Source organism: Benincasa hispida, chromosome 7 (genome assembly GCF_027475165.1).
Source record: "Benincasa hispida cultivar pf3 chromosome 7, pf3_genome.v1.1, whole genome shotgun sequence".
Taxonomy (NCBI): Eukaryota; Viridiplantae; Streptophyta; class Magnoliopsida; order Cucurbitales; family Cucurbitaceae; genus Benincasa; species Benincasa hispida.
In genome coordinates, this window is record NC_143484.1 from 45553128 (window position 1) to 45563214 (window position 10087).

Sequence of the window (10087 nt, forward strand, 5' to 3'; positions counted from 1 at the left end):
CTTTGTTGCCCAATCTTTTCGTGAAGGCCTTACTACCTTCTCAAGTATCAGCTTAATCTCCCGATTGGACACCTCGGCCTGACCATTCGTCTGCGGATGGTATGCAGTGGCCACTTTGTGGAGAATGTTGTATTTGTGTAGCAACTCCTTAACAGTATGATTGACAAAGTGAGACCCTTCATCACTTATTATGGCACGTGGGGTGCCAAAACGAGTGAAAATGTTCTTCTTCAGAAATTGAGAGACTATTGCCGCATCACTTGCGGCGCATGCCACTGCCTTTACCCACTTGGATACATAGTCGACGACTAATAAAATATAATGTTTATTTGTCCCATGAAATCAATACCTCACACGATTCAAGCTTCAAGATGGTGTTCATCGACATTGCATGTTTCCATGAAATGTTACCTGTGTGTTGGCACCGATCACACTTCATTACGTAGTCAGTTGCATCGTTAAACAATGTTGGCCAAAAGAATCCACTCTGTAAAACTTTGGTTGCAGTGCGCTGTCCTCCAAAGTGCCCACCATATGGTGAGTTGTGACATTGCGATAATATGCATTGTTGAGCAGCATTTGGTACGCATAATCGCAGGATCTAGTCTGCCCCCTTTTTATACAGATTCGGCTCATCCCAATAATAATGTTTGCATTCATGTTTGAGCTTCCTCTGTTGGTGGTAGGTATAATCTTCAGGAAATTGTCCGCAAATCAGATAGTTGACTATGTCAGCATACCAAGGAAATTCTTCAATATGGAACAGCTGCTCATCCAGGAACATCGCACTCACCTCTGACTCATTGCGGTCAACCTCAGGATTTCCAATCTGGACAAGTGATCCACAACTTGGTTCTTTGTCCTCTTTCGACCAATTATTTCTATGTCAAATTCTTGAAGGAGGAGAACCCATCTGATCAACCTCGGCTTTGCGTTCTTCTTTTTCATTAAGTACTTGATTGCCGAATGATCAGTATGGATGAGTACCTTTGTTCCCAACAAATATGCTCTAAATTTTTCCAACGCAAAAACTACCGCAAGAAGTTCTTTCTCTGTGGTGGTGTAATTGGTCTAATCAGGATTTAACGTCTTACTCGCATATGCGATGGGATGTAAGATTGTTTTTCTCTTCTGTGCCAAAGCTGCTCCCATCGCATACCCGCTTGCATCGCACATTATTTCAAAAGGAAGTGTCCAGTCAGGTGCAATTAACATGAGTGCAATAATCAGCGCATTCTTCAAAATTCTGAATGCGTTGAGGCAATTGTTGTCAAAATCAAATTTTCTATCAGCCTCCAACAACGCACTCAGTGGTCGTGCTATTTTCGAAAAATATTTGACAAAGCGTCTGTAGAATCCAGCGTGCCCCAAGAAACTTCGTACAACCTTCACGCTTGTTGGAGGTGGGAGTTTTTCAATTGCTTCGATTTTTGCTTTATCTACCTTCAACCCGTCCTAGGAAACCTTGTGCCCCAACACGATGCCCTTCTTAACCATAAAATTGCATTTTTCCCAGTTACGCACCAGATTCATCTCTTCTTATCTCTTCAATATCTTCTCCAGGTTGGCTAGACAGACTTCATAGGTGTTCCCATAAACAGAGAAGTCGTCCATAAAGATTTCAATAGAGTCCTCAAGATAGTCTGAAAAGATGGCCATAATGCACGTTTGGAACATGTTTGGTGCATTGCAAAGGCCGAATGACATGCGGCGGAAAGCAAAGGTCCCATATGGGCAGGTGAATGTGGTATTGTCTTGATCTTCTGGAGCTATCATAATCGGGTTATACCCGGCATAGCCATCCAGAAATCGGTAAAAGTCATTTCCAGCTAGACGGTCTAGCATTTGATCAATGAACGGTAAGGGAAAATGATCTTTCTTTATGGCCGCATTTAGCTTGCGATAGTCCATGCACATGCGCCACCTAGTGAAGGTCCTTTGCGATATCAGCTCATTGTTTTCGTTCGGGACTACTGTCATGCCACCCTTTTTCAGCACACACTACACGGGGCTGACCCACGTGCTATCTGCTATAGGATAAATAATGCCCGCATCTAACCATTTAATGATCTCCTTTCTAACGACCTCTTTCATCGTAGGGTTGAGCCTGCGCTGATGTTCAATCATTGCCTTATGATCTTCTTCGAGACGAATGCGGTGCATACAGTACGCTGGATTGATTCCTCGAATGCCGGTGAGTGTCCAGCCAATGGCTCGCACATGTCTCCTCAGAATGCTCATCAACGCATTCTCTTGGTCTTCATTAAGTTCTGAGGAAATAATCACTGGCAGCTTCTCGTTCTGCCCTAGAAACGCGTACTCTAAATGATTCGGCAGGGTCTTTAATTCCAATGTTGGTGGTTCAACTAGGGACGGTTGCGTTGTTTTTCTTTCTTCTTTTTCTGTTGGCTTTTCTTCTTGGTTTGCGATCATCTCTTCTTCCTTGTTTGTTTTTGTTATGATTGCATTACAGGCAGCAATGGATGCGCTTGCATCCTCTTCTTCATTCTCTTTTTCAAACTTTTCTTCTTCAATCAAATTATGGTCGTTGTCTGAGTTATGCAGGTCTTCTTTGTCAGGAAACTTCATGGCACGAATTATGTTGAACTTGAGCTTCTGTCCATTGATACTTAAAGTGATCTCCCCTTTATGCACATTAATCTGGGCACGACCTGTTGATAAAAATGGTCGCCCCAAGATGATGGGCACATCTTTTTCGGCCTTGTACCCCAAGATGATGAAGTCGGCTGGTAGGATAAATTTGTCAATGGTGATCAGCACATCCTTCACCTTTCCCTCTGGATGCACCAGAGATCTATCGGCCAGTTGGAGAGTCACGGTTGTGAGCACAAGTTTCCCCACATTCAGCTGCTTAAAGATCGACAGAGGGATCAAATTGATACTAGCTCCAAGGTCACACAAGGCTTGCCCGATGTATAGTTCTCCTATGGAGCAGGGTATAGTAAAGCTCCCCGGATCACTCATCTTTGGTGGAATTATTGATTTTGAACTCTGTGTTAACACTACCGTGGCAAACTTACCAGCTCCCCTCTTCTTGGTTACCATATCCTTTAGAAACTTTGCATAGGCAGGCATTTCCTCAACCGCTTCACTGAATGGAATATTAATATATAATTGTTTTAACATAGACAGAAAGCGTTGGTACTGTACCTCTTCATTCTTTTTCTTTCTAAGTCTCTGCAGGAAAGGTGGTAACTGCACTCTCACAGTCCCCTTCTGTGTTGGCTTTGAGGTCGACGTAACTTCTGGTTCTATTTCTTCTTTTTCTCATTCTTCTTCTCGCGTCACCGCAATTTCAGGTTCTGCCGCAATGGGAGCAATCCGGCTAGGCTCCTTTCTTTCTCATTCCATATTTTTCCACTTCGCAATGTCACAACCTGACATTTCTGTTTACCTGATCCACCCGGGTTGTGTGGGAGTTCTGTTAAACTCGGCAGAGCCCCTTGTGGTCTGTTCTTTAGCTCACTTACAATCTGGCCCATCTGTAATTCTAGATTGCGGATGGACGTAGCCTGACTTTGAAGCATCGTTTCGTTTTTCTCTATATATTGCTTCAATAGGCTTTCTAGGGAGGAAGATTGTGGTGGTTGCGAGCTACTAGCTTGATTGCTTGTCTGACTGTTATTGCGCGGGAAGAATCTAGGTGGCCCTTCTTTCTGCGCCACAGATTGGAAATTTTGTTGCTGATTCTTCCATGTAAAATTGGGGTGGTTTCTCCACCTGGGGTTGTAGGTATTCGAAAAGAGATTATTTTTCACAAAGTAAATAGACTATGGATTCTGTGGGCATTCTTCCATTGCGTGCCCATCACCGCAAGTCGCACACCTTGCGGTGTTTTGACTAATTGCGTTGACTTGTTCATTTTGTGGTGTTGGGCTGCTGATCGCAATTCCCTGAATTAAGTTCATCATTGCGGTCATCTGATTCTGTAGTGAAGTAATAGCACCATTACTTGTGTCGTTATCCTTAATTCTCAGTCTCTGATCACTCTCCCTCCAATCTTCGTGGTTCTTAGAGATGCGATCCAAGATATTCTTAGCGTCATCATATGTTTTGTCAAGCAGACCACCAGCGGCTGCCGCATTGGCAGCGGTCTGCGCGGCATTTAAAACATGATAAAAGATTTCCATCTGAAGGCAGCTTGGCAAACCATTGTGTGGACAGTCCCGAACCAACCTTTTAAACCTCGCCCAGGCATCGCTGAGCGATTTGTCCATGTCTTGTTCAAAATTTGTTATGAGTTTCCTTCGTCTAGCATTCTTAATAGGTGGAAAATATTTCTTCATGAACTTCTCTATGACCTGTTCGCATGAAGTGACTTTCCTGGCTTGAGGGAATACGCCCATTTCCTTGACTGATGACAAAGAGAAAATGGGAATAAAGTTAGTCGAACTTCTTCGGCAGAGATGTTCGAGAACACAAAAGTATTGTAGATTTCGATAAAGCTATAGAAATGGGTGTGCGGGTCCTCGCCACGCCGTCCTCTGAATTATCCTGCAGTCTGGATCATCTGCAGCATCACCGGTTTCATTTTGAATCTGCTTCCATCGAGGGTAGGCCTTATGATTCCTAGAGAGAAATCATAAAGGTTTGGCGATGCATAGTCCCCAATGGTTCTATTACGATCGTTAGCCAGATGGATTGGATTCGCCATGACGTTGTTTTTGTTTGGTGCTCCGTTTCCAGGCTGCTCCGCCATCTCTTCTTTGTCTGACTAATGTTGTTGGCGGTCTCTTAATATTCGTCTGAATGTCCTCTCAATCTCTGGTTCATAATGTGCCAGAGATTGAGAGCCTGCAAAGAAATCAGAAAAATTACCGTTAGCACACTATTTTGCCGAATTCCCCGACAACGGCGCCAAAAACTCGATGCATTATTTTATGATGTGGAATTGTGGATGAAATGCGATGATGGAAATGCGTTGAGCACTCAAGTTTTCTCAGTGAAATCCAAGTATAAACTCCACCGAGTTTCCTGGTAAGTCCAGAACTTAGGGACTTTGGAAAATAGGTTGCGGTGGAATTTTTTTTTTGGAAAACTTTGCGGTAACCAAATAAATCAATAGTTGTTGAGGTTGTTGTTTGCGGTAATGAAAAATAAACAAATGTAGCGGATTTTGAAAAGAGTTGAATAAACGGGAAATGTGATGAGTATGCGGTGAACGGGTTGAGAAAAGTTTCAGGTAACACTTCCTAAGATGCGTTCATGCTATGCGATCATGCAACATGCATACAACAGTAAACCACCTCTTGGTGCGAATGCCACGACTTCTAAGGCTAGAACGCATGCGATATATGTGATAAGTCTATAGGACCTACACATAAGCTTCTATTCTTATTTATGTGATGACAAAATGACACACACAAATAAGGCGACCACATAATATCATTCCCATCTCTAGGATGCATGCGATGCAGGTTGACAAATAGAGCTTATCTCTAAGTCCCTATCTCTTGTTTGTGCAGTTCTAATCTTGCTCTCTCGAGTCTAGATTCTAACCTAGCTCTCTCGAGTCTTAGGTTCTTTCTTCAGACTCTCTCTCGAGTAACTCTAAAGGGGTATTTGGCACAGCATAACATAAGATAATCGCAAGCAATGAACTTCCTAGGTCATGTTAGCGTAGCTCTTCTCAACCCATTCGACTAGTTTAGCTACTCATGCGTAGAGTGAACAGATGTACAATAAGAACTTCCATTGTATAAATATAAAGATGAAGTACAAAATAACAATGCAAGAATAGAATAAAGAGCCTGGTAGCAATCTCTTGCTTCCCAGGATTTTACACTATCTTTCTACTCTTGTTCAAAAGATAATCTCACTCTCGCGAGAGTCAGCCTGCTCTCTGCTTCTACACCTCAAGGTTCTCTCTCGAGTTTCCATGAGCGATCTCCGGCGTCACCACTCTTCTCCTGCTTTGCCTTAAAACGAAAGGAAAACTATGCACAAAGACGAGGAACTGAAGTATGAAATTTTGAAATGCTGAACCCCTTTTCTAAAGGATGCCCTTGGTATTTATAGAGCATCCAGGGTGAAAGGCGACTTCTCTCTCATGATTGTACAGATGGGACGACTTTAATTCCTAACCGATGTGCCGAATAATTGTCACCAAAAAGCTAAATGTACTTGTGATCGTTATCGACTGTCAACTTAATTCGGATTCGACTGTCATCAGCTTTCCGTCCCATCGCGATTAATTAGCCTTTCACCCAGATGCGCCCACCATGTTGCGCTGACCAAGTTGTGGCAATCCTTCTTAGGCGAATATTTGCGAACACGATCACCGCAAAGCTTTGCGGTGATGCTGCGCTCAACCAATGATTTCCTATGATTGCAATTTCCACCTTGCGTCATCACATATTCTGCACAAAAATACCAAAATCAACTGTTCTTATGCGATGAATGCATGCGACCGCAATATTATGAAATTGATGCTTAATGGACGCAATTTAACATGTTTTATCAACGCAAGCCAACATTGTTTAAGAACTTAGCACTATGATAACGTGCATTTTTACCCGTTATCACACCCCCAAATTTAAACAATGCTTGTCCTCAAGCATCAGCTAAAGACTTCCTTTAGCAAGTCAACCGCAATGTTCTTTTCCTAGATTTCTTAAGGATACTTCGTTCAAATCTTATATACCAAAGTTTCCTTAAGTCTTATTCAAGTCTCTTCTTAAAATATTTCTAAGACCTAGGGACTGCAAGTTTAACCTTCAAAAGGACTTTACTAATTTTCGCAACATCTCATGATTTATTTCAAAAAGAAAAATTTTCACCGAGGTGTCAAATGATTTTATTCTGGCATATTTCTTGACATTATTATTTTTTTTCTGACCTTGCGCTAATCCAAGTGCCTTACTTTCGTTTTGGCTTGCCTCCACGTGTGTCATGTAGACATCCAACTACGAGCAATGCACTATTCCTCAGACTAAACTCATACCTACTTGGCAGCGAAGTTGCGGTAATTTATTTATGCATTGATCCTGGTGACTTACTTTCGCTTTGGCTTTCCCCCACGTGTGTCATGCGGACCCAACTATAGGTAAGTGCTTTTCACAACTTAACTTTTGTCAACATAGGTTTCCCATTGCGTTGATAGTGGAGTTGTTATTCTCAAATTTTTTCCCTTTTTTTTTAAAAAATAGCAAGGTCGAAAATAAATACTTCAGCCCCAAATTTAAAATGTGGCAATATCCTCATTGCCAAAAGATTGAAATAAGTCATGCGATGTTCTTAGAAAGTTTCATAAAGAGAGTTTGAAAGAAAGCTAGAAAACCCCTAACTTCTAGAAATATTTTATGAGGAGACTATCTTAAAGTTAAGATGACTCTAGTATATACGAAAGAAATAGAAGCATGTTTTTCATCATTGAAATCATACTTGGCAAAGAAATAACATGCGACGATTTACTAAATTTATCTATGTCAAATGATTGCGGTAATCAAAGAGGATGCGGTGATAAAACTTTTAAAACTAACATGCGATGCGATAGTGCAAAATTTGAAATAATGATAAGGAAGAATACACCCCTAAATTTGCGCTGTCGCCCGCATTGTGTCTTGACGCATCCATCTTTGCGGCGATCTATCTTTTTTGGATTGCGGTGACGGAGTGAGATGATTTGCTGCTTCATGTAACATCTCTGCAATCGTGTGCCTTAATCGTTGCAAGAAAAACAGAGAGAGGGTAAAATTAAAAACAAAATTCATTAATGCAATCACACCATTTTTTGTTTTTAGAAAATAAGAACAGTGTAGATAGATAGTCAGTATAACAAAGTAATTGCGATAATAGATGATAACGAGTAAAAAAAGGATATTCAAAAGAGTTGTGTCCCTAATGAGGTTGAATCATATAATACTCAGGGACCACTTATTCCAGGTTGGTTTGTTCACATCCATGGTGGCTTTTCTCTCTTTTCTTTGTCCTCTGGGATCTTTACTGCCTTAATCTGAAGTTTTTCCCCATGAATGCTCATTACAATTTCCCCCTTTACGCACATCAATTTGAGCGCGACTGGTTGAAAGGAATGGTCATCCCAATATGATGGGCGCATCTTCGTCCGCTTTATAATCTAAAATGAGGAAGTCTGCCGGTAGGATGAATTTGTCGATTAAAATTGCGGCATTTTTCAACCCTCCTTCAGGGTGTATTCGAGATCTTTTTGCAAGCAGGAGAGTTTCCTTTATGGGCGTAAGTGTGCCAGCATTCAATTGTTTGAAGATTGATAGTGGCATTATGTTTATACTTGCCCCAAGATCGAATAGTGCTTGGCCACTGTAGGCCCCTTCGATAGAGCATGGTATCGTGAAGATTCCTGGGCTGCCCATTTTAGGTGGGATCATAGCATTTTGCGCTGCAGCCACTATTGCAATCTTTTCTTCCTCATTTTGTTCCTCTTTCAATCTTTGCGGAGTTATTGGTGGTTGAACTTCTTCTGTCTCAAGATCTAGAGGCTTAAGGGTGGACGCAACTTCAGGGTCTATTTTCTCGGGCTTCTCCAAACTATAGGTCAACGGGTCCTCGGTTGTCACCGCATTCAAGTTGGTCGAAATGGGCTTCTCCCCTACTTCCGCAATGATGTTGTCGCTTAGGAAGGAGACTGCTAAGCATTGTTCCTTCCCGTTACCCCCAACATTGCGAGGGAGCTCAGTTGAGCTCGGCAACGCTCCTTGTGGTCTAATTTTCAGCTCGCCCGCAATTTGTCCCATTTGAATTTCGAGATTTCAAATGGATGTAGCTTGATTCTGAAGTACTGATTTGTTTTTCTCAATGTATTGCTTTAGCAAGCTTTCTAAGGACGAAGTTTGCGATGCTTGTGAGCTGCTAGTTTGGCTATGCGCTGGACCGTTTGTTTGCATGAAAAATCTGGGTGGCCCTCCTTTTTGTGCCACAAGTTGAAAGCTTTGTTGTTAATTTTTCCACGCAAAATTTGGGTGGTTTTGCCACCCGGGGTTATATGTATTAGAATAGGGATTATTTCTCATGAAGCATACCGACTGCGGGTTTGTTGGGCATTTTTCCATCGGGTGCGCATCTCCGCAAATGACACAACTTGCGGTCGTTTGAGTAATTGCACTGACCTGCCCTTTCTTTGCTCCCGTATTATTAATTGTGATGCCTTGTATCAAACTCATCATTGTAGTCATTTGATTTTGCAGGGATGCGATGGCCTCATTGTTTGCATCATTATCTTTAATTTTTAACCTCTGATCGCTTTCTCGCCAATCCTCGTGATTTTTGGAAATACGATCAAGTATACTCTTTGCCTCCTCATAATTTTTGTCGAGCAGACCACCAGCGGCTGCCGCATTGGCAGCGGTGTGCGAAGAGGGATTCAGTCCTTGGTATTAAACCATTATGTGGACAGTCTCTTACCAGCCGCTTAAACCTCGCCCAGGCATTGCTGAGCAATTCGTTATCTTCTTGTTCAAAATTTGTTATTAATTTTCGTCTCCTAGCATTCTCGGTTGGTGGGAAATACTTCTTCATAAACTTTTTCACCACCTGTTCCCACGACGTTATCTCTCTTGGTTCGAGAGAATATGCCCATTTTCTTGCTTGATCGCATAGGGAAAATGGGAATAGAGTGAGTCGAACTTCCTCGGTTGAGATATTTGGGAACACAAAAGTGTTGCAAATTTCATTGAAGCTCCGGAAGTGGACGTACGGGTCTTCGCCACGCCTTTCTCCAAACTTCCCAGCAATCTGGATCATCTGCAACATTACTGGCTTCATTTCAAACCTTGATCCATCTAACGCCAGCCTCATGATTTCTAGAGAGAAATCATAGAGGTTAGGTGATGCATAATCCTAGATGGGTCTATTGCGGTCATTCGCCAGAAGGATGGGGTTGGCCATTATATTATTCGCGTTACCGGCCCTTGCGTCTGGTTGTTCTGCCATTCTTAGTGTTCTCTCTTGTTGTTGTTGGCAGTCTCTTAATCTTCTTCTGAATGTCCTCTCAATCTCCGGGTTGAAATTCGCTAGAGATTGAGAGTCTGCAAATAATCAGAAAAATTACCGTTAGCACACTATTTTTGCCGAAGTCCCCGGCAACGGC

At 42.2% G+C, this 10087-nt stretch overlaps 1 pseudogene across 1 annotated transcript in view; it reads right to left on the bottom strand.

Moving 5' to 3' along the window:
* The window catches only part of LOC120068800 (pentatricopeptide repeat-containing protein At1g11290, chloroplastic pseudogene), a 42361-nt pseudogene extending 32566 nt beyond the window's left edge, over window positions 1-9795 (bottom strand). Inside the window, exon 1 of the transcript XR_016530488.1 lies at window positions 9695-9795. The product of XR_016530488.1 is annotated as a pentatricopeptide repeat-containing protein At1g11290, chloroplastic pseudogene (transcript). The remainder of the gene's footprint in view (window positions 1-9694) is intronic.
* Between the last annotated feature and the right edge of the window lie 292 nt (window positions 9796-10087).